Source organism: Apostichopus japonicus, chromosome 16 (genome assembly GCF_037975245.1).
Source record: "Apostichopus japonicus isolate 1M-3 chromosome 16, ASM3797524v1, whole genome shotgun sequence".
In the NCBI taxonomy this organism is placed as follows: Eukaryota; Metazoa; Echinodermata; class Holothuroidea; order Aspidochirotida; family Stichopodidae; genus Apostichopus; species Apostichopus japonicus.
In genome coordinates this window covers 39,187,146-39,209,310 of record NC_092576.1, presented here as the reverse complement: position 1 = coordinate 39,209,310, position 22,165 = coordinate 39,187,146, and the positions used below count along the sequence as shown (strand labels likewise).

The following is a 22,165-nucleotide window of genomic DNA, read 5'->3' as shown; positions in this document are numbered from 1 at the left end:
TTGTTAAAATAACAAGATAAAATCTTATCCAAAAAAAAAACAGAAAAATGTTGGATTGCTTAGTTGCTTAAACTGAGCAATTGAACAATTATTGAAAAATGTTTAATTGACTTATCATATCTCGTGTATTGGACATTTTGCTGCAAATTGTTCACTTGTTCACTTCATTCCATCTGAGCAATTGAAAAATTTTCTGCAAAATGTTCAATTGACAACTTCTCTTATCTCGTTAATTGGACATGTTTTGGGCAAAATGTTCAATTGTTCACTTCATCCCAATTGAGCGATTGTAAAATTTTCTGCAAAATGTTTAATTGGCAACTTATCGTATCTCGTCAACTTAACATTTTTCTGCAAAATGTTTAACTGTTCACTTCATTCCCAATGCTCAGTTGGAATGAAGTGAACAATTTAATTTTTTTCATGTGAGTGATAAACCCCCCCCCCCACCCCCCAAGAAAATAATATTAAGCGCGCTAGGAAAAAGCACTGTATTTTGGGGTAGTTCACTATGTCGTCGAATATAATTTGTTGAAAAAGAAAAGTTTTCCCCTTTGTTACATTAACATAGCTTTTTTAGTTGGTAGTCTATGTAGCCTATCAAGCAGATAACTTATACTCATTGCTTACTCGCTAACCAGAGTGATTAATAAATTTGTGAAGTGAGGGCCAGTGGTACAAATGTACCGAAAAAACAAAAGTGCAGTCGCGAAAGATGGAGTGTCTGACTGACTGTCTGACACTGACTGTATCGTTGAAGAGTAAGGTGTGGGGGGGGGGGGTGCGGGTTACAAGGCAGCAGTCGGAATTTTGTGGCTCCAAATCCCATCCAGTTGGAATTTCAGCCACGACATCTCTTCCCCCCCCCCCCATACCCATTCTCAATCATCAGGCCTTAGCTACGTCCCTGTGTATAATACGTAAACGACGTTCATTACTGTTTAGTTTTTACGGAAATGTCGAAAATAATTTATATCGCTTGAGAAAATAAGCATTATGCCAAAAAAATGGCATATTCACGTGTGGTGTTTGTAAAAATCACGCACCTATATGCAAATAAATAATAGCTAAGATTGTCCTGTGTCCGTTATATAATTCCATTAAAGAAATGCATACCTGAGACACGGAAGTATTATCCTGTGAGGGTACCGTAATACATTCATGCTTGAGACACATGCAAGACTTAAATAAACAGAATAGCAAGACTTAAATAAACAGAATAGCAAGTCCCAAACATATAGACCTTCCTTACCGGTTTCGAACCTCTGGACATACAATCAGCGTCCATATAGCGTAGTGGTTAGGGTGTCCGCGTACAGAGCGGGCATGTGAGAATCCGCCCTTTAGTAGCACGGACGTTCACTTTTGGACACTGGCAGTTTCTGTACCATTCAAGGTTATTAGTTTGGAATATAAGCTTGTATATTACGTAACTATTTTCCTTTCAAGTAGCCTGATTTCCCTTAGCCATGCAGCCAAATAAGATGTAATTTTTACGTTTGATGATTGTTTTACTGTAATAAAAGTCTTAGCTGGATTATTTATACCCAATTTAGTGGTTGAATTTTCCAATTTGTTGCAATATTCATCGAAATAGACAAGTTTGAGAAGTTTAATTCCGATCTGAACTTTCAAATCGTGCCGATCCCTGAGCGTACATCCTCCCCAGGAGAAAAGCCCGCGCATTTCAGTTCAGGCGCTACTTGCGAAAACCCGGTGAAAGTGATCGTGAATCTACACACTACAGCGCTGTAAAAAAAATGTACAGGTCTGAAGACTTCGTTCTGTAGCGAGTTCAAATTGGCCATAAATTCCCTTATTTTTTTGTCTCGGCTTATTGTTCAAGTAGAATAAGGCTACAGAAGAGACTGATTTGGTTGAAGAGGTGAGTACTAGGCTATGAAACATAGGCCTGTTTCACATCCCTCCAATGTTTGTTTCGTTTCAGGTTTGCCGAACTTAGGCTAAGCATAGCCGTAATATAACTAGTGTTAGGCCTAAGCTAGTACAATGCTAGGTAATCTTAGCCTCACGCTAGACTAGTTTGAGAGTTTCTATAGTATAAAGGTGGGCCTATTACATGTACGTTGTCGGTTATGTAAGGGTTTTGACAATACGTACGAGTCTAAGATGATAACCTACACATCTAAGTTATCTTCTGGAAGCCTTTGATGTACTTTCGATGAACCTTTTGAAGTAAGTACTAAAGTATAGTCAGTATTGCGAAGTTCGCCATACTGCGAAGTTCGGGCACCCTAAGAAATACACGATTTTCACCATGAAAACCTACAGGAAGAGCCAAATTTCACCAAAAAGTATGAAGCTACAGTTATTTTCTCTCCAAAATGACCCGTGTGCAAGAAATTACTTACATATTTGTCAATAAAATGACGAAGATCTATGAAGTCTGTTATAATTACTGAAAGAGCAACAGCGCCACCAATTTTTACCAGCGCCACACTGTAGGTTGCGTGGCCGAAATTCGCAATACTCTAGCAAGAAATACCAGTTCCACAATCACGAAGAATCTTCTTGGAAAACAACGTGAAAACAGTTTGCAGGAAAGAAAGTTTGGCCGTGTATCGTACTATAACAAAATTCTCCCACCATATGAAGTATATTTTCAAATGATTTATACCAGAAGATTTAGTTTTGGGGTGTTTTAAGTCTTAAGTGGGCGAACTTCGAAGTCACCATCCTATATGCTTAACTTGTTCTTTAATTTAAATGTATAGTTGGCTTAGAAATAGTAGTACTAGGCTACTTACTAATACTACTACTAGTACTAGCCTAGTGTACTTAAGTCTAACTAGTATTAGGCCTAGTAATAGTAGTAGTACTAGTACTACTTACTAATTACTGCTATACTACTAGTACCAGGCCTAGCCTAGTGTACTTAAGTCTAACTAGTAATAGTAGTACTAGGCTAGAACAAGACCTAGTCTACCTAGGCTATAAACAAGACAGAGCCTAAGCAAAGCCGCTATTCGCTTGAAATTGGGTGCCTTTGCAGTGGTGTTTGAAACAAGAAAATCAAAACACCATCCTTGTACCAAATTGTGGCATGTAATCAGCCAAGGCTAGGCATAGGAGATAAATTGACTTCGTTCACAAGAATATAGAAATTGTCCACCTGCAACAAAGACAATGTATCATGATTCTTAAGTAAATTACACAGGGCAGTTACAAATAAGTAGGCCTACACAAACAACAAAAAATTAGTAGAATTTTTCAAACACTACTTTAAAAAGAACTTGATAAAACATAACATGGAAGAAAACACAACACCACAATTGCAGCAGGCTGTACAGAAAAAGCAATTTAATATTATGAGTTTTAATAGCCAGAGAATGAAAGATAAAATGATAGCAGGTTTAGGTCATAGAAGGCTGACTGGGCCTACTACTGCATTGAATTACTTGCCACATAATCTGGACATGGATGGGGACTACTGTCAGTCCAAAGGGAAGCAGCTCGTTACGTACACACAAGGTACACACATACATACAGGCGTAAGGTGGTTTACGGGGACTCAACCTTTTGGCTATCATTATGGGGACCGTTAGTTACAATGATCACAGAGGCTTCAAACTTTGAATTTGTAATGACCTTTCCATCCAAAATTAAGTTAGGGATTATTTATGTTTTTATTTACTTTTGTTATAGTGTTACTATACAAGACATTCCACATTACTTGTGGGGACTCACTACTGACTTAACACACACTGAATTGGTTTATGGGGACCTCACTGGAAGTTTGTTATTTCAATCATAATCAATGTAGCATGCTTCTGTTCCATTGTCAGTATATCATGGGGAAGGGGAAGGGGGGGGTGATAAGGGAAAAAATTACTTCACACATGACAAGTGAGTTGGCCACAGACTTGTTTGAAACTGGTATCAGCTGGATATCATTTGAGAAGCACTACTTCTAACTGTTCATGATCGAAGTGTGCTTATTATCCATTCCTGGGATGCCGAAGGGGGTATGATGGGGAAAACAGTGTGTTACTTCAAATAATGATCGTTAGGGACACATTATAGTTTTTGCAGAAAGGTTGATATCGAAAAATGAAAAAAAAAACACTTCAAGCCACATAATTTCAATCATTACCAATGTAATTATATTCCATAGTGTTATTGGTAGTAATTTCTGGGGTGGAGGAAGGGGGGGGGGGAGTGGAGGAGGAGGAGGCATAATGATTGAACAAGATATCTGGCATTTCACAATTGTCATGGAAGGATGCCATATATTGGTTTGTTGCATATGGAACTTATTTCCTGATACATCCCTCAAATTTTAATTCCATGCAATTTTGAAAGAATGCAATGGTAAATATAGGATAACAATACTGGCCAACTTTTTAAAGCCTTAAGTGGGCACCTTTGTCCTCTCCCACACAGGAAACATTTAATTGAACTGTTTACCTAAATAACAGTTCAAAACCAAGCTGCTGTTCAAACACTCCATGTTGGTTGGCATCACCACTTGACTCAATTTGATTCAAAATAGGGGGATAATTTCAGCATAAGGTGAAGGTGGGGAACCAGGGGGGAGGGGGGTAATCCACCTTCCTCCTTGGAAAAAACACAGCCAAAACAACACCCTTCGTGCCCTGTAAAATAGTAGCACAAAAAAAACCCAAAGAAGAACTTTTATACAACTGTGTGGAAACATAGAGAGGATATTACAGATATTGTAGAGGAAGTAGAGTAGAGTAGAATTTTATTCAATTCTTGTCATATGTTGCACCCTATGTATCTACATTGCAACAGATTTGTCCATACATATGGAACTGTTTCAAGACAAATATCAACAGTACATCACTTTATCTTTAAAAAAGTATAATTTTCACTGGTATAATATGGTATGGTATATATTATATTTCATCATAGCTAATCTTCCTGTCACATTGACAAAGCATGATGTTCACAAATGTTTTGTAAATTTTCTAATTATGCCTTTCTCTTGCATCATAATATATTCTTTAGTATTAAAACTCCTCAAACACATACCATCTCAGTTTAATAAATAACTCATCAATATAATATCAAGATCAATGCATGGTGATATAATACAATGTGCTCAATGGTCTCCAAAATGTATGATAATCAAAGAACTGAACACAAGAAACAAAGATTCTCTGAAATGAATATTGTGCATAGAGCTGAACTTCACCAATCAGTATGATCTGTTGCTATAGTGCTGACATATCCACTATGCAAGAATTGTTTGCTTGAAACCAACCCAGCTGACAAAATCCAAGAACATGTTTATTGCATATCCGGAGGTCCCAACACAACATTATATAATATGGAACCAAGCAGCCTTGATATACCAACTTGAGCATTTATATGATAGTACTGTGCCAGCCAGCCAGCCCTTGTCTGTAAGAGAGCAGAAAAACAATATCTATGTGAGAATATGATAAAATATTTGACAAAGAATAGGGGAAAAGGTTAAAAGGTAGTGTACTTTCCAAGGCATGCCAAACTTTATAGATCTAGCATATGCAACAGCATATAGCTTAATTGGGTGGTCAAGTCACCTTATCCCCCATTTCCAATCAACAAGTGGAATGACATCAAAGCATTAAATAGACATAACATTGGAATATTAGGCCATTATGAAATGTCAAACCCTGAATAAAGTACTCAAAGTATGAAGTACCTGATTCCCCATGGGCCCATTCCACCTGCCCCATGCAATGAACTTCAAAACAGTGTACAATCTGTAGTTTCAAAGACATATCAAACTACAGAAATGTAGCATTTGCTACATAAAATGGTCTAAATAGGGCTCCTATGTCACTTTCCCAACCATCTCCAGCACGACAGTGTACAAAAGTCATACAATCTGATATATTATAGAGAAAATAGGGATGTACACTGTTATGGCTTTCTCCTATTGTTCGAGAAAGAATTTTTTTTCACCATTTCCAACAGCATAGATTAAGGTGATGTATATTAAATGTAATGTCAAAGGTTTTTTTTTTTTCAACTATTAGGGTCCCTAAATGTGTGTGAGAATTTAATGAACAGTCTAATATTAATTTTTGACCATCTTATTTTCACCGTTTCAAAGTTTTGATGTCATTCCAAATTGGTGAACTGCTTAATCTCAAATACATCAGTGTAGAAAATTACCTTGTCCAACATTTACAGGGTCCACCCATATGTGGAACCATCATGTGGGGCAGAAGTTGGGGGGGGGGTTCCTGGAGGGGGAAACTGGGAAAGCAGCTATATGTAGGTTAGAGCTATCATTAGGATCAAATATTTCAAAGCATAGGATTTTATGTGTATTCATCTTTGTTGAATGGGATGGAGGGTCGGGGAGGGGTGGGGGGGGTCCAATTGACTTGGCTGCCCTCTTGGTCGTCTATTTGCTTTTCTCCGTGCTACGTAAAGTTTGATATGTCTTGAAAATTACAGTTTGAACACTATCACACTATCTAGCTCATTGCATGTGGCAAGTGGTGCGGGTTACTATGGAATCAGGTACCGTATACAGGGTCAGACCTCCATAACGTCCTAATATTGTGATATTATGTATAAATAATGTTTTGATGTCATTCCACTAATTGAGCGGAAATGAGGGGTGGGGATGATTGGAAAGCCCTAATCAGAATATATGCTGTTGCATGTGCTACATTCATACAATTTGATATATTATAGAGAAAATAGGGATGTACACTGTTATGGCTTTTTCCTATTGTTTGAGAAAGATTTATTTTACCATTTCCAACAGCATAGATTAAGGTGATGTATATTAAATGTAATGTCGAAGGTTTTTTTTCCAACTATTAGGGTCCCCATAATGTGTGTGAGAATTTAATGAACAGTCTAATATTAATTTTTGACCATCTTATTTTCACCGTTTCAAAGTTTTGATGTCATTCCAAATTGGTGAACTGCTTAATCTCAAATACATCAGTGTATAAAATTTCCTTGTCCAACTTTTACAGGCTCCACCCACATGTGGAACCATCATGTAGGGCAAAAGGGGGGGGGGTTGCTGGAGGGGGAAACTGGGAAAGCAGCTATATGTAGGTGAGAGCTATCATTAGGATCAAATATTTGAAAGCATAGGATTTTATGTGTATTCATCCTTGTTGAATGGGATGGAGGGTCGAGGAGGGTTGGGGGGGGGTCCAAGTGACTTGCGTGCCCTCTTGGTCGTCTATTTGCTTTTCTACCTGCTACGTAAAGTTTGATATGTCTTGAAAATTACAGTTTGTACACTATCACACTATCTAGCTCATTGCATGTGGCAAGTGGTGTGGGTCACTATGGAATCAGGTACCGTATACAGGGTCAGACCTCCATAACGCCCTAACATTGTGATATTATGTATAAATAATGTTTTGATGTCATTCCACTAGTTGAGTGGGAATGAGGGGTGGGGATGATTGGAAAGCCCTAATCAGAATATATGCTATTGCATGTGCTACATTCATACAATTTGATATATTAGAGAGAAAATAGGGATGTACACTGTTATGGCTTTCTCCTATTGTTTGAGAAAGATTTTTTTTACCATTTCCAACAGCATAGATTACGGTGATGTATATTAAATGTAATGTCAAAGGTTTTTTTTTTTTACTATTATGGTCCCAATGTGTGTGAGAATTTAATGAACAGTCTAATATTAATTTTTGACCATCTTATTTCCACCGTTTCAAAGTTTTGTTGTCATTCCAAATTGATGAACTGCTTAATCTCAAATACATCACGTAGAAAATAACCTTGTCCAACTTTTACAGGCTCCACCCATATGTGGAACCATCATGTGGGGCAAAAGGGGGGGGGTGTTGCTGGAGGGGGAAACTGGGAAAGCAGCTATATGTATGTTCTAGGGCTATCATTAGGATCAAATATTTGAAAGCATAGGATTTTATGTGTATTCATCCTTGTTGAACGGGATGGAGGGTCGGGGAGGGGGGAGGGGGGTCCAATTGACTTGCGTGCCCTCTTGGTCGTCTATTTGCTTTTCTCCCTGCTACGTAAAGTTTGATATGTCCTGAAAATTACAGTTTGAACACTATCACTCTATTTAGATCATTGCATGTGGCAAGTGGTGTGGGTTACTATGGAATCAGGTACCCTATACAGGGTCAGACCTCCATAACGCCCTAATAATGTGATATTATGTATAAATAATGTTTTGATGTCATTCCACTAGTTGAGTGGGAATGAGGGGTGGGGATGACTGGAAAGCCCTAATCAGAATATATATGCTGTTGCATGTGCTGTATTCATACAATTTGATATATTAGAGAGAAAATAGGGATGTACACTGATATGGCTTTCTCCTATTGTTTGAGATTTTTTTTTTTCACCATTTCCAACAGCATAGATTAAGGTGATGTATATTAAAAGTAATGTCAAAGGTTTTTTTTTCCAACTATTAGGGTCCCCATAATGTGTGTGAGAATTTAATGAGCAGTCTAATATTAATTTTTGACCATCTTATTTCCACCGTTTCAAAGTTTTGTTGTCATTCCAAATTGATGAACTGCTTAATCTCAAATACATCAGTGTAGAAAATAGCCTTGTCCAACTTTTACAGGCTCCACCCATATGTGGAACCATCATGTGGGGCAAAAGGGGGGGGGGGTGTTGCTGGAGGGGGAAACTGGGAAAGCAGCTATATGTATGTTCTAGGGCTATCATTAGGATCAAATATTTGAAAGCATAGGATTTTATGTGTATTCATCCTTGTTGAATCGGATGGAGGGTCGGGGAGGGGTGGGGGGGTCCAATTGACTTGGCTGCCCTCTTGGTCGTCTATTTGCTTTTCTCCCTGCTACGTAAAGTTTGATATGTCCTGAAAATTACAGTTTGTACACTATCACTCTATCTAGCTCATTGCATATGTCAAGTGGTGTGGGTTACTATGGAATTAGGTACCGTATACAGGGTCAGACCTCCATAACGCCCTAATATTGTGATATTATACATGTATAAATAATGTTTTGATGTCATTCCACTAGTTGAGTGGGAATGAGGGGTGGGGATGATTGGAAAGCCCTAATCAGAATATATGCTATTGCATGTGCTACATTCATACAATTTGATATATTAGAGAGAAAATAGGGATGTACACTGATATGGCTTTCTCCTATTGTTTGAGATTTTTTTTTTTACCATTTCCAACAGCATAGATTAAGGTGATGTATATTAAATGTAATGTCAAAGGTTTTTTTTTTTTACTATTAGGGTCCCCATAATGTGTGTGAGAATTTAATGAACAGTCTAATATTAATTTTTGACCATCTTATTTTCACCGTTTCAAAGTTTTGATGTCATTCCAAATTGGTGAACTGCTTAATCTCAAATACATCAGTGTAGAAAATTACCTTGTCCAACATTTACAGGCTCCACACATATGTGGAACCATCATGTGGGGCAGAAGGCGGGGGGGGGGGTTGCTGGAGGGGGGAACTGGGAAAGCAGCTATATGTAGGTTAGAGCTATCATTAGGATCAAATATTTGAAAGCATAGGATTTTATGTGTATTCATCCTTGTTGAATGGGATGGAGGGTCGAGGCGGGGTGGGGGGGGTCCAAGTGACTTGCGTGCCCTCTTGGTCGTCTATTTGCTTTTCTACCTGCTACGTAAAGTTTGATATGTCTTGAAAATTACAGTTTGTACACTATCACACTATCTAGCTCATTGCATGTGGCAAGTGGTGTGGGTCACTATGGAATCAGGTACCGTATACAGGGTCAGACCTCCATAACGCCCTAATATTGTGATATTATGTATAAATAATGTTTTGATGTCATTCCACTAGTTGAGTGGGAATGAGGGGTGGGGATGATTGGAAAGCCCTAATCAGAATATATATGCTGTTGCATGTGCTGCATTCATACAATTTGATATATTAGAGAGAAAATAGGGATGTACACAGCTGTTATGGTTTTCTCCTATTGTTTGAGAAAGATTTTTTTACCATTTCCAACAGCATAGATTAAGGTGATGTATATTAAATGTAAAGTAGAAGGTTTGTTTTCCAACTATTAGGGTCCCCATAATGTGTGTGAGAATTTAATGAACAGTCTAATATTAATTTTTGACCATCTTATTTTCACCGTTTCAAGGTTTCCATGCCATCCCAAATTGGTGAACTGCTTAATCTCAAATACAACAGTGTAGAAAATTACCTTGTCCAACTTTTACAGGCTCCACCCATATGTGGAACCATCATGTGGGGCAAAAGGGGGGGGGGGTTGCTAGAGGGGGAAACTGGGAAAGCAGCTATATGTAGGTTAGAGCTATCATTAGGATCAAATATTTGAAAGCATTTTATGTGTATTCATCCTTGTTGAATGGGATGGAGGGTCGGGGAGGGGTGGGGGGGGGCCCAAGTGACTTGCGTGCCCTCTTGGTCGTCTATTTGCTTTTCTACCTGCTACGTAAAGTTTGATATGTCTTGAAAATTACAGTTTGTACACTATCACTCTATTTAGATTATTGCATGTGGCAAGTGGTGTGGGTTACTATGGAATCAGGTACCGTATACAGGGTCAGACCTCCATAACGCCCTAATAATGTGATATTATGTATAAATAATGTTTTGATGTCATTCCACTAGTTGAGTGGGAATGAGGGGTGGGGATGATTGGAAAGCCCTAATCAGAATATATATGCTGTTGCATGTGCTACATTCATACAATTTGATATATTATAGAAAAAATAGGGATGTACACTGTTATGGCTTTCTCCTATTGTTTGAGAAATTTTTTTTTCACCATTTCCAACAGCATAGATTAAGGTGATGTATATTGAATGTAAAGTAGAATGTTTTTTTTTTCCCAACTATTAGGGTCCCCATAATGTGTGTGAGAATTTAATGAACAGTCTAATATTAATTTTTTACCATCTTATTTCCACCGTTTCAAAGTTTTGTTGTCATTCCAAATTGATGAACTGCTTAATCTCAAATACATCAGTGTAGAAAATAGCCTTGTCCAACTTTTACAGGCTCCACCCATATGTGGAACCATCATGTGGGGCAAAAGGGGGGGGGGTGTTGCTGGAGGGGGAAACTGGGAAAGCAGCTATATGTAGGTTCTAGGGCTATCATTAGGATCAAATATTTGAAAGCATAGGATTTTATGTGTATTCATCCTTGTTGAATGGGATGGAGGGTCGAGGAGGGTTGGGGGGGGGGGGTCCAAGTGACTTGCATGCCCTCTTGGTCGTCTATTTGCTTTTCTACCTGCTACGTAAAGTTTGATATGTCTTGAAAATTACAGTTTGTACACTATCACACTATCTAGCTCATTGCATGTGGCAAGTGGTGTGGGTTACTATGGAATCAGGTACCGTATACAGGGTCAGACCTCCATAACGCCCTTACATTGTGATATTATGTATAAATAATGTTTTGATGTCATTCCACTAGTTGAGTGGGAATGAGGGGTGGGGATGATTGGAAAGCCCTAATCAGAATATATATGCTGTTGCATGTGCTGCATTCATACAATTTGATATATTAGAGAGAAAATAGGGATGTACACGGCTGTTATGGTTTTCTCCTATTGTTTGAGAAAGATTTTTTTACCATTTCCAACAGCATAGATTAAGGTGATGTATATTAAATGTAAAGTAGAAGGTTTGTTTTCCAACTATTAGGGTCCCCATAATGTGTGTGAGAATTTAATGAACAGTCTAATATTAATTTTTGACCATCTTATTTCCACCATTTCAAGGTTTCCATGCCATCCCAAATTGGTGAACTGCTTAATCTCAAATACAACAGTGTAGAAAATTACCTTGTCCAACTTTTACAGGCTCCACCCATATGTGGAACCATCATGTGGGGCAAAAGGGGGGGGGGGGGTTGCTAGAGGGGGAAACTGGGAAAGCAGCTATATGTAGGTTAGAGCTATCATTAGGATCAAATATTAGAAAGCATTTTATGTGTATTCATCCTTGTTGAATGGGATGGAGGGTCGGGGAGGGGTGGGGGGGCCCAAGTGACTTGCGTGCCCTCTTGGTCGTCTATTTGCTTTTCTACCTGCTACGTAAAGTTTGATATGTCTTGAAAATTACAGTTTGTACACTATCAATCTATTTAGATTATTGCATGTGGCAAGTGGTGTGGGTTACTATGGAATCAGGTACCGTATACAGGGTCAGACCTCCATAACGCCCTAATAATGTGATATTATGTATAAATAATGTTTTGATGTCATTCCACTAGTTGAGTGGGAATGAGGGGTGGGGATGATTGGAAAGCCCTAATCAGAATATATATGCTGTTGCATGTGCTACATTCATACAATTTGATATATTATAGAGAAAATAGGGATGTACACTGTTATGGCTTTCTCCTATTGTTTGAGAAATTTTTTTTTCACCATTTCCAACAGCATAGATTAAGGTGATGTATATTGAATGTAAAGTAGAATGTTTTTTTTTTCCCCAACTATTAGGGTCCCCATAATGTGTGTGAGAATTTAATGAACAGTCTAATATTAATTTTTTACCATCTTATTTCCACCGTTTCAAAGTTTTGTTGTCATTCCAAATTGATGAACTGCTTAATCTCAAATACATCAGTGTAGAAAATAGCCTTGTCCAACTTTTACAGGCTCCACCCATATGTGGAACCATCATGTGGGGCAAAAGGGGGGGGGGTGTTGCTGGAGGGGGAAACTGGGAAAGCAGCTATATGTAGGTTCTAGGGCTATCATTAGGATCAAATATTTGAAAGCATAGGATTTTATGTGTATTCATCCTTGTTGAATGGGATGGAGGGTCGAGGAGGGTTGGGGGGGGTCCAAGTGACTTGCGTGCCCTCTTGGTCGTCTATTTGCTTTTCTACCTGCTACGTAAAGTTTGATATGTCCTGAAAATTACAGTTTGTACACTATCACTCTATCTAGCTCATTGCATGTGGTAAGTGGTGTGGGTCACTATGGAATCAGGTACCGTATACAGGGTCAGACCTCCATAACGCCCTAACATTGTGATATTATGTATAAATAATGTTTTGATGTCATTCCACTAGTTGAGTGGGAATGAGGGGTGGGGATGATTGGAAAGCCCTAATCAGAATATATGCTATTGCATGTGCTACATTCATACAATTTGATATATTAGAGAGAAAATAGGGATGTACACTGTTATGGCTTTCTCCTATTGTTTGAGAAAGATTTTTTTTACCATTTCCAACAGCATAGATTAAGGTGATGTATATTAAATGTAATGTCAAAGGGTTTTTTTTTGTACTATTATGGTCCCAATGTGTGTGAGAATTTAATGAACAGTCTAATATTAATTTTTGACCATCTTATTTTCACCGTTTCAAAATTTTGATGTCATTCCAAATTGGTGAACTGCTTAATCTCAAATACATCAGTGTAGAAAATTACCTCGTCCAACTTTTACAGGCTCCACCCATATGTGGAACCATCATGTGGGGCAAAAAGGGAGGGGGGTTGCTAGAGGGGGAAACTGGGAAAGCAGCTATATGTAGGTTAGAGCTATCATTAGGATCAAATATTTGAAAGCATAGGATTTTATGTGTATTCATCCTTGTTGAATGGGATGGAGGGTTGGGGAGGGGTGGGGGGTGTCCAGTTGACTTGGCTGCCCTATTGGTCGTCTATTTGCTTTTCTCCCTGCTACGTAAAGTTTGATATGTCCTGAAAATTACAGTTTGTACACTATCACTCTATCTAGCTCATTGCATATGTCAAGTGGTGTGGGTTACTATGGAATTAGGTACCCTATACAGGGTCAGACCTCCATAACGCCCTAATATTGTGATATTATGTATAAATAATGTTTTGATGTCATTCCACTAGTTGAGTGGGGATGAGGGGTGGGGATGATTGGAAAGCCCTCATCAGAATATATGGTGTTGCATGTGCTACATTCATACAATTTGATATATTAGAGAGAAAATAGGGATGTACACTGTTATGGCTTTCTCCTATTGTTTGAGAAAGATTTTTTTTTACCATTTACAACAGCATAGATTAAGGTGATGTATATTAAATGTAATGTCAAAGGTTTTTTTTTTTGTACTATTATGGTCCCAATGTGTGTGAGAATTTAATGAACAGTCTAATATTAGTTTTTGACCATCTTATTTTCACCGTTTCAAAGTTTTGATGTCATTCCAAATTGATGAACTGCTTAATCTCAAATACATCAGTGTAGAAAATAACCTTGTCCAACTTTTACAGGCTCCACCCATATGTGGAACCATCATGTGGGGCAAAAGGGGGGGGGGTGTTGCTGGAGGGGGAAACTGGGATGCAGCTATATGTACGTTCTAGGGCTATCATTAGGATCAAATATTTGAAAGCATAGGATTTTATGTGTATTCATCCTTGTTGAATGGGATGGAGGGTCGGGGAGGGGGGAGGGGGGGTCCAATTGACTTGGCTGCCCTCTTGGTCGTCTATTTGCTTTTCTCCCTGCTACGTAAAGTTTGATATGTCTTGAAAATTACAGTTTGTACACTATCACTCTATCTAGCTCATTGCATATGTCAAGTGGTGTGGGTTACTATGGAATTAGGTACCCTATACAGGGTCAGACCTCCATAACGCCCTAATATTGTGATATTATGTATAAATAATGTTTTGATGTCATTCCACTAGTTGAGTGGGAATGAGGGGTGGGGATGATTGGAAAGCCCTAATCAGAATATATGCTGTTGCATGTGCTACATTCATACAATTTGATATATTAGAGAGAAAATAGGGATGTACACTGTTATGGCTTTCTCCTATTGTTTGAGAAAGATTTTTTTTACCATTTCCAACAGCATAGATTAAGGTGATGTATATTAAATGTAATGTCAAAGGGTTTTTTTAAACTATTAGGGTCCCAATGTGTGTAAAAATTTAATGAACAGTCTAATATTAATTTTTGACCATCTTATTTCCACCGTTTCAAAGTTTTGTTGTCATTCCAAATTGATGAACTGCTTAATCTCAAATACATCAGTGTAGAAAATAACCTTGTCCAACTTTTACAGGCTCCACCCATATGTGGAACCATCATGTGGGGCAATAGGGGGGGGGGGGGTGTTGCTGGAGGGGGAAACTGGGAAAGCAGCTATATGTATGTTCTAGGGCTATCATTAGGATCAAATATTTGAAAGCATAGAATTTTATGTGTATTCATCCTTGTTGAATGGGATGGAGGGTCGGGGAGGGGTGGGGGGTGTCCAATTGACTTGGCTGCCCTATTGGTCGTCTATTTGCTTTTCTCCCTGCTACGTAAAGTTTGATATGTCCTGAAAATTACAGTTTGTACACTATCACTCTATTTAGATCATTGCATGTGGCAAGTGGTGTGGGTTACTATGGAATCAGGTACCGTATACAGGGTCAGACCTCCATAAACGCCCTAATAATGTGATATTATGTATAAATAATGTTTTGATGTCATTCCACTAGTTGAGTGGGAATGAGGGGTGGGGATGATTGGAAAGCCCTAATCAGAATATATATGCTGTTGCATGTGCTACATTCATACAATTTGATATATTATAGAGAAAATAGGGATGTACACTGATATGGCTTTCTCCTATTGTTTGAGAAATTTTTTTTTTCACCATTTCCAACAGCATAGATTAAGGTGATGTATATTAAATGTAAAGTAGAATGTTTTTTTTTTCCCAACTATTAGGGTCCCCATAATGTGTGTGAGAATTTAATGAACAGTCTAATATTAGTGTTTGACCATCTTATTTCCACCTTTTCAAAGTTTCGATGTCATTCCAAATTGGTGAACTGCTTAATCTCAAATACATCAGTGTAGAAAATAACCTTGTCCAACTTTTACAGGCTCCACCCATATGTGGAACCATCATGTGGGGCAAAAGGGGGGGGGTGTTGCTGGAGGGGGAAACTGGGAAAGCAGCTATATGTATGTTCTAGGGCTATCATTAGGATCAAATATTTGAAAGCATAGGATTTTATGTGTATTCATCCTTGTTGAATGGGATGGAGGGTCGGGGAGGGGTGGGGGGTGTCCAGTTGACTTGGCTGCCCTATTGGTCGTCTATTTGCTTTTCTCCCTGCTACGTAAAGTTTGATATGTCCTGAAAATTACAGTTTGTACACTATCACTCTATCTAGCTCATTGCATATGTCAAGTGGTGTGGGTTACTATGGAATTAGGTACCCTATACAGGGTCAGACCTCCATAAACGCCCTAATAATGTGATATTATGTATAAATAATGTTTTGATGTCATTCCACTAGTTGAGTGGGAATGAGGGGTGGGGATGATTGGAAAGCCCTAATCAGAATATATATGCTGTTGCATGTGCTACATTCATACAATTTGATATATTATAGAGAAAATAGGGATGTACACTGATATGGCTTTCTCCTATTGTTTGAGAAATTTTTTTTTTCACCATTTCCAACAGCATAGATTAAGGTGATGTATATTAAATGTAAAGTAGAATGTTTTTTTTTTTTCCCAACTATTAGGGTCCCCATAATGTGTGTGAGAATTTAATGAACAGTCTAATATTAGTTTTTGACCATCTTATTTCCACCTTTTCAAAGTTTCGATGTCATTCCAAATTGGTGAACTGCTTAATCTCAAATACATCAGTGTAGAAAATAACCTTGTCCAACTTTTACAGGCTCCACCCATATGTGGAACCATCATGTGGGGCAAAAGGGGGGGGGGGTGTTGCTGGAGGGGGAAACTGGGAAAGCAGCTATATGTATGTTCTAGGGCTATCATTAGGATCAAATATTTGAAAGCATAGGATTTTATGTGTATTCATCCTTGTTGAATGGGATGGAGGGTCGGGGTGGGGTGGGGGGTGTCCAGTTGACTTGGCTGCCCTATTGGTCGTCTATTTGCTTTTCTCCCTGCTACGTAAAGTTTGATATGTCCTGAAAATTACAGTTTGTACACTATCACTCTATCTAGCTCATTGCATATGTCAAGTGGTGTGGGTTACTATGGAATTAGGTACCCTATACAGGGTCAGACCTCCATAACGCCCTAATATTGTGATATTATGTATAAATAATGTTTTGATGTCATTCCACTAGTTGAGTGGGAATGAGGGGTGGGGATGATTGGAAAGCCCTGATCAGAATATATGCTATTGCATGTGCTACATTCATACAATTTGATATATTATAGAGAAAATAGGGATGTACACTGTTATGGTTTTCTCCTATTGTTTGAGAAAGATTTTTTTTACCATTTCCAACAGCATAGATTAAGGTGATGTATATTAAATGTAAAGTAGAATGTTTTTTTTTTTTCCCAACTATTAGGGTCCCCATAATGTGTGTGAGAATTTAATGAACAGTCTAATATTAATTTTTGACCATCTTATTTTCACCGTTTCAAAGTTTCGATGTCATTCCAAATTGGTGAACTGCTTAATCTCAAATACATCAGTGTAGAAAATAACCTTGTCCAACTTTTACAGGCTCCACCCATATGTGGAACCATCATGTGGGGCAAAAGGGGGGGGGGGTTGCTAGAGGGGGAAACTGGGAAAGCAGCTATATGTAGGTTAGAGCTATCATTAGGATCAAATATTTGAAAGCATAGGATTTTATGTGTATTCATCTTTGTTGAATGGGATGGAGGGTCGGGGAGGGGTGGGGGGTGTCCAATTGACTTGCGTGCCCTATTGGTCGTCTATTTGCTTTTCTCCCTGCTACGTAAAGTTTGATATGTCCTGAAAATAACAGTTTGTACACTATTACTCTATCTAGCTCATTGCATACGTCAAGTGGTGTGGGTTACTATGGAATTAGGTACCCTATACAGGGTCAGACCTCCATAACGCCCTAATATTGTGATATTATGTATAAATAATGTTTTGATGTCATTCCACTAGTTGAGTGGGAATGAGGGGTGGGGATGATTGGAATATATCAGAATATATGCTGTTGCATGTGCTACATTCATACAATTTGATATATTAGAGAGAAAATAGGGATGTACACTGTTATGGCTTTCTCCTATTGTTTGAGAAAGATTTTTTTTACCATTTCCAACAGCATAGATTAAGGTGATGTATATTAAATGTAATGTCAAAGGGTTTTTTTTTTACTATTAGGGTCCCAATGTGTGTGAAAATTTAATGAACAGTCTAATATTAATTTTTGACCATCTTATTTCCACCGTTTCAAAGTTTTGTTGTCATTCCAAATTGATGAACTGCTTAATCTCAAATACATCAGTGTAGAAAATAACCTTGTCCTACTTTTACAGGCTCCACCCATATGTGGAACCATCATGTGGGGCAAAAGGGGGGGGGGGTGTTGCTGGAGGGGGAAACTGGGAAAGCAGCTATATGTAGGTTCTAGGGCTATCATTAGGATCAAATATTTGAAAGCATAGAATTTTATGTGTATTCATCCTTGTTGAATGGGATGGAGGGTCGGGGAGGGGTGGGGGGTGTCCAATTGACTTGGCTGCCCTATTGGTCGTCTATTTGCTTTTCTCCCTGCTACGTAAAGTTTGATATGTCCTGAAAATTACAGTTTGTACACTATCACTCTATTTAGATCATTGCATGTGGCAAGTGGTGTGGGTTACTATGGAATCAGGTACCGTATACAGGGTCAGACCTCCATAAACGCCCTAATAATGTGATATTATGTATAAATAATGTTTTGATGTCATTCCACTAGTTGAGTGGGAATGAGGGGTGGGGATGATTGGAAAGTCCTAAGCAGAATATATATGCTGTTGCATGTGCTACATTCATACAATTTGATATATTATAGAGAAAATAGGGATGTACACTGATATGGCTTTCTCCTATTGTTTGAGAAATTTTTTTTTTCACCATTTCCAACAGCATAGATTAAGGTGATGTATATTAAATGTAAGGTAGAATGTTTTTTTTTTTTCCCAACTATTAGGGTCCCCATTATGTGTGTGAGAATTTAATGAACAGTCTAATATTAGTTTTTGACCATCTTATTTTCACCTTTTCAAAGTTTTGATGTCATTCCAAATTGGTGAACTGCTTAATCTCAAATACAACAGTGTAGAAAATTACCTTGTCCAACTTTTACAGGCTCCACCCATATGTGGAACCATCATGTGGGGCAAAAGGGGGGGGGGTTGCTAGAGGGGGAAACTGGGAAAGCAGCTATATGTAGGTTAGAGCTATCATTAGGATCAAATATTTGAAAGCATAGGATTTTATGTGTATTCATCATTGTTGAATGGGATGGAGGGTCGGGGAGGGGTGGGGGGCCCAAGTGACTTGCGTGCCCTCTAGGTCGTCTATTTGCTTTTCTACCTGCTACGTTAAGTTTGATATGTCTTGAAAATTACAGTTTGTACACTATCACACTATCTAGCTCATTGCATGTGGCAAGTGGTGTGGGTTACTATGGAATCAGGTACCCTATACAGGGTCAGACCTCCATAACGCCCTAATATTGTGATATTATGTATAAATAATGTTTTGATGTCATTCCACTAGTTGAGTGGGAATGAGGGGTGGGGATGATTGGAATATATCAGAATATATGCTGTTGCATGTGCTACATTCATACAATTTGATATATTAGAGAGAAAATAGGGATGTACACCATGGGCGGCGATCCGTACTTCCGAGTGGGGGTGATATGACCTTGTTGACTATCTAAGCGTAGCGCCACCATAAGTTGGCGCGAAGCGTACAAGAAAATTTTGGGATTTACAAACCCTCTAGATGGCCGGAAACGGCACTTCCCGAGGTTTCCAAGCGGCATATACCCAACTTTAAAATAGGGATTTCATGTCCGAAATATCTCATAATCAGGATCCAAAATAATTTTTTTTTTAATTTCGGGTGTTATTTTGGGAAAATTGCCCCTGTCAATCTTGTTTCAGGCGCTACGTTAGAATGTTCGAGAGCTCTTTATATTATGCGATGAAGAAAATGGCCTCATGCAGGCTATTTTAGGCCTATACACATGCAATACACAATTACACATAGTTACATTCCTAGGTACCGATTGCTAGGGCATCCAGGTGAAACGTACGTGTATTAACAGGGGCGTCTGAAGCTATTTGGGATTGGTACGGAAGATCAGAGTGTGGCCATCTACCATAATTATCGGGGGGGTGGGGGACGTTTGGAAGGTCAAACTACGCTACGCGCCACCATTGGTTGGCGCGTAGCGTAATGGAGAAAATTTTGAAAAAATGCCTCCCAGATTGCAGGAAATGGCACTTCCCGAGCTTTTCTTCTGTGCATTCTCCCTTGTCTGTTTTTGTACCCGATTAATCTTCTGAAACACATTTTGAAGTATTTTTTCATTTTGGTTCTTTATTTTTTGCCTTTTTTTCTTCTTAGTGCTACTTTTTTCTCCTTTTTTTTTTGCGCCGTGAATATTGGTCCGGCGAACCGCTCCGACGCCCCTAATTAAGCATTACCCTGGTAACATGAGATTCTCAGCTGTTCGAGGGAACATGTACGTGTTTAGGCCTACTATAGGGCCTATATGAATACTATGAGGGTGCATATATGTACTATATCAATACCGTGGGCGCAATAATACATTTTGTTGTTATAGGGCCAATGAAGCCTACAGTCAACTATTCTTGCTTTATAAAGACGGTTTATGCGTTTATGGTATAGGCGAGAAATGAAGCTAAAAAGAGCCGTACATTCACGATGATGCATAAATGAAGGCATGAAAATATTCTTATTCCTGGCATTTGGTGGGGGGGGATATGGTGTATTACATCCCCTCCACCCATTTTCATGGGGGGGATATATCCCCCCCATCCCCCCCAGGATCGCCGCCCATGATGTACACTGTTATGGCTTTCTCCTATTGTTTGAGAAAGATTTTTTTTACCATTTCCAACAGCATAGATTAAGGTGATGTATATTAAATGTAATGTCAAAGGGTTTTTTTTTTACTATTAGGGTCCCAATGTGTGTGAAAATTTAATGAACAGTCTAATATTAATTTTTGACCATCTTATTTCCACCGTTTCAAAGTTTTGTTGTCATTCCAAATTGATGAACTGCTTAATCTCAAATACATCAGTGTAGAAAATAACCTTGTCCTACTTTTACAGGCTCCACCCATATGTGGAACCATCATGTGGGGCAAAAGGGGGGGGGGTGTTGCTGGAGGGGGAAACTGGGAAAGCAGCTATATGTAGGTTCTAGGGCTATCATTAGGATCAAATATTTGAAAGCATAGAATTTTATGTGTATTCATCCTTGTTGAATGGGATGGAGGGTCGGGGAGGGGTGGGGGGTGTCCAATTGACTTGGCTGCCCTATTGGTCGTCTATTTGCTTTTCTCCCTGCTACGTAAAGTTTGATATGTCCTGAAAATTACAGTTTGTACACTATCACTCTATTTAGATCATTGCATGTGGCAAGTGGTGTGGGTTACTATGGAATCAGGTACCGTATACAGGGTCAGACCTCCATAAACGCCCTAATAATGTGATATTATGTATAAATAATGTTTTGATGTCATTCCACTAGTTGAGTGGGAATGAGGGGTGGGGATGATTGGAAAGTCCTAAGCAGAATATATATGCTGTTGCATGTGCTACATTCATACAATTTGATATATTATAGAGAAAATAGGGATGTACACTGATATGGCTTTCTCCTATTGTTTGAGAAATTTTTTTTTTCACCATTTCCAACAGCATAGATTAAGGTGATGTATATTAAATGTAAGGTAGAATGTTTTTTTTTTTTCCCAACTATTAGGGTCCCCATTATGTGTGTGAGAATTTAATGAACAGTCTAATATTAGTTTTTGACCATCTTATTTTCACCTTTTCAAAGTTTTGATGTCATTCCAAATTGGTGAACTGCTTAATCTCAAATACAACAGTGTAGAAAATTACCTTGTCCAACTTTTACAGGCTCCACCCATATGTGGAACCATCATGTGGGGCAAAAGGGGGGGGGGTTGCTAGAGGGGGAAACTGGGAAAGCAGCTATATGTAGGTTAGAGCTATCATTAGGATCAAATATTTGAAAGCATAGGATTTTATGTGTATTCATCATTGTTGAATGGGATGGAGGGTCGGGGAGGGGTGGGGGGCCCAAGTGACTTGCGTGCCCTCTAGGTCGTCTATTTGCTTTTCTACCTGCTACGTAAAGTTTGATATGTCTTGAAAATTACAGTTTGTACACTATCACACTATCTAGCTCAT

The 22,165-nt window shown here is 38.6% G+C and overlaps 1 long non-coding RNA gene across 1 annotated transcript in view; it reads right to left on the bottom strand.

The window, feature by feature from the left end:
- Positions 1-4,527: 4,527 nt before the first annotated feature.
- Positions 4,528-22,165, bottom strand: part of LOC139982810 (uncharacterized) — a 91,132-nt gene continuing 73,494 nt past the window's right edge. The window contains exon 2 of the long non-coding RNA XR_011798362.1: positions 4,528-5,388. This is a non-coding gene — a long non-coding RNA (uncharacterized lncRNA). The remainder of the gene's footprint in view (positions 5,389-22,165) is intronic.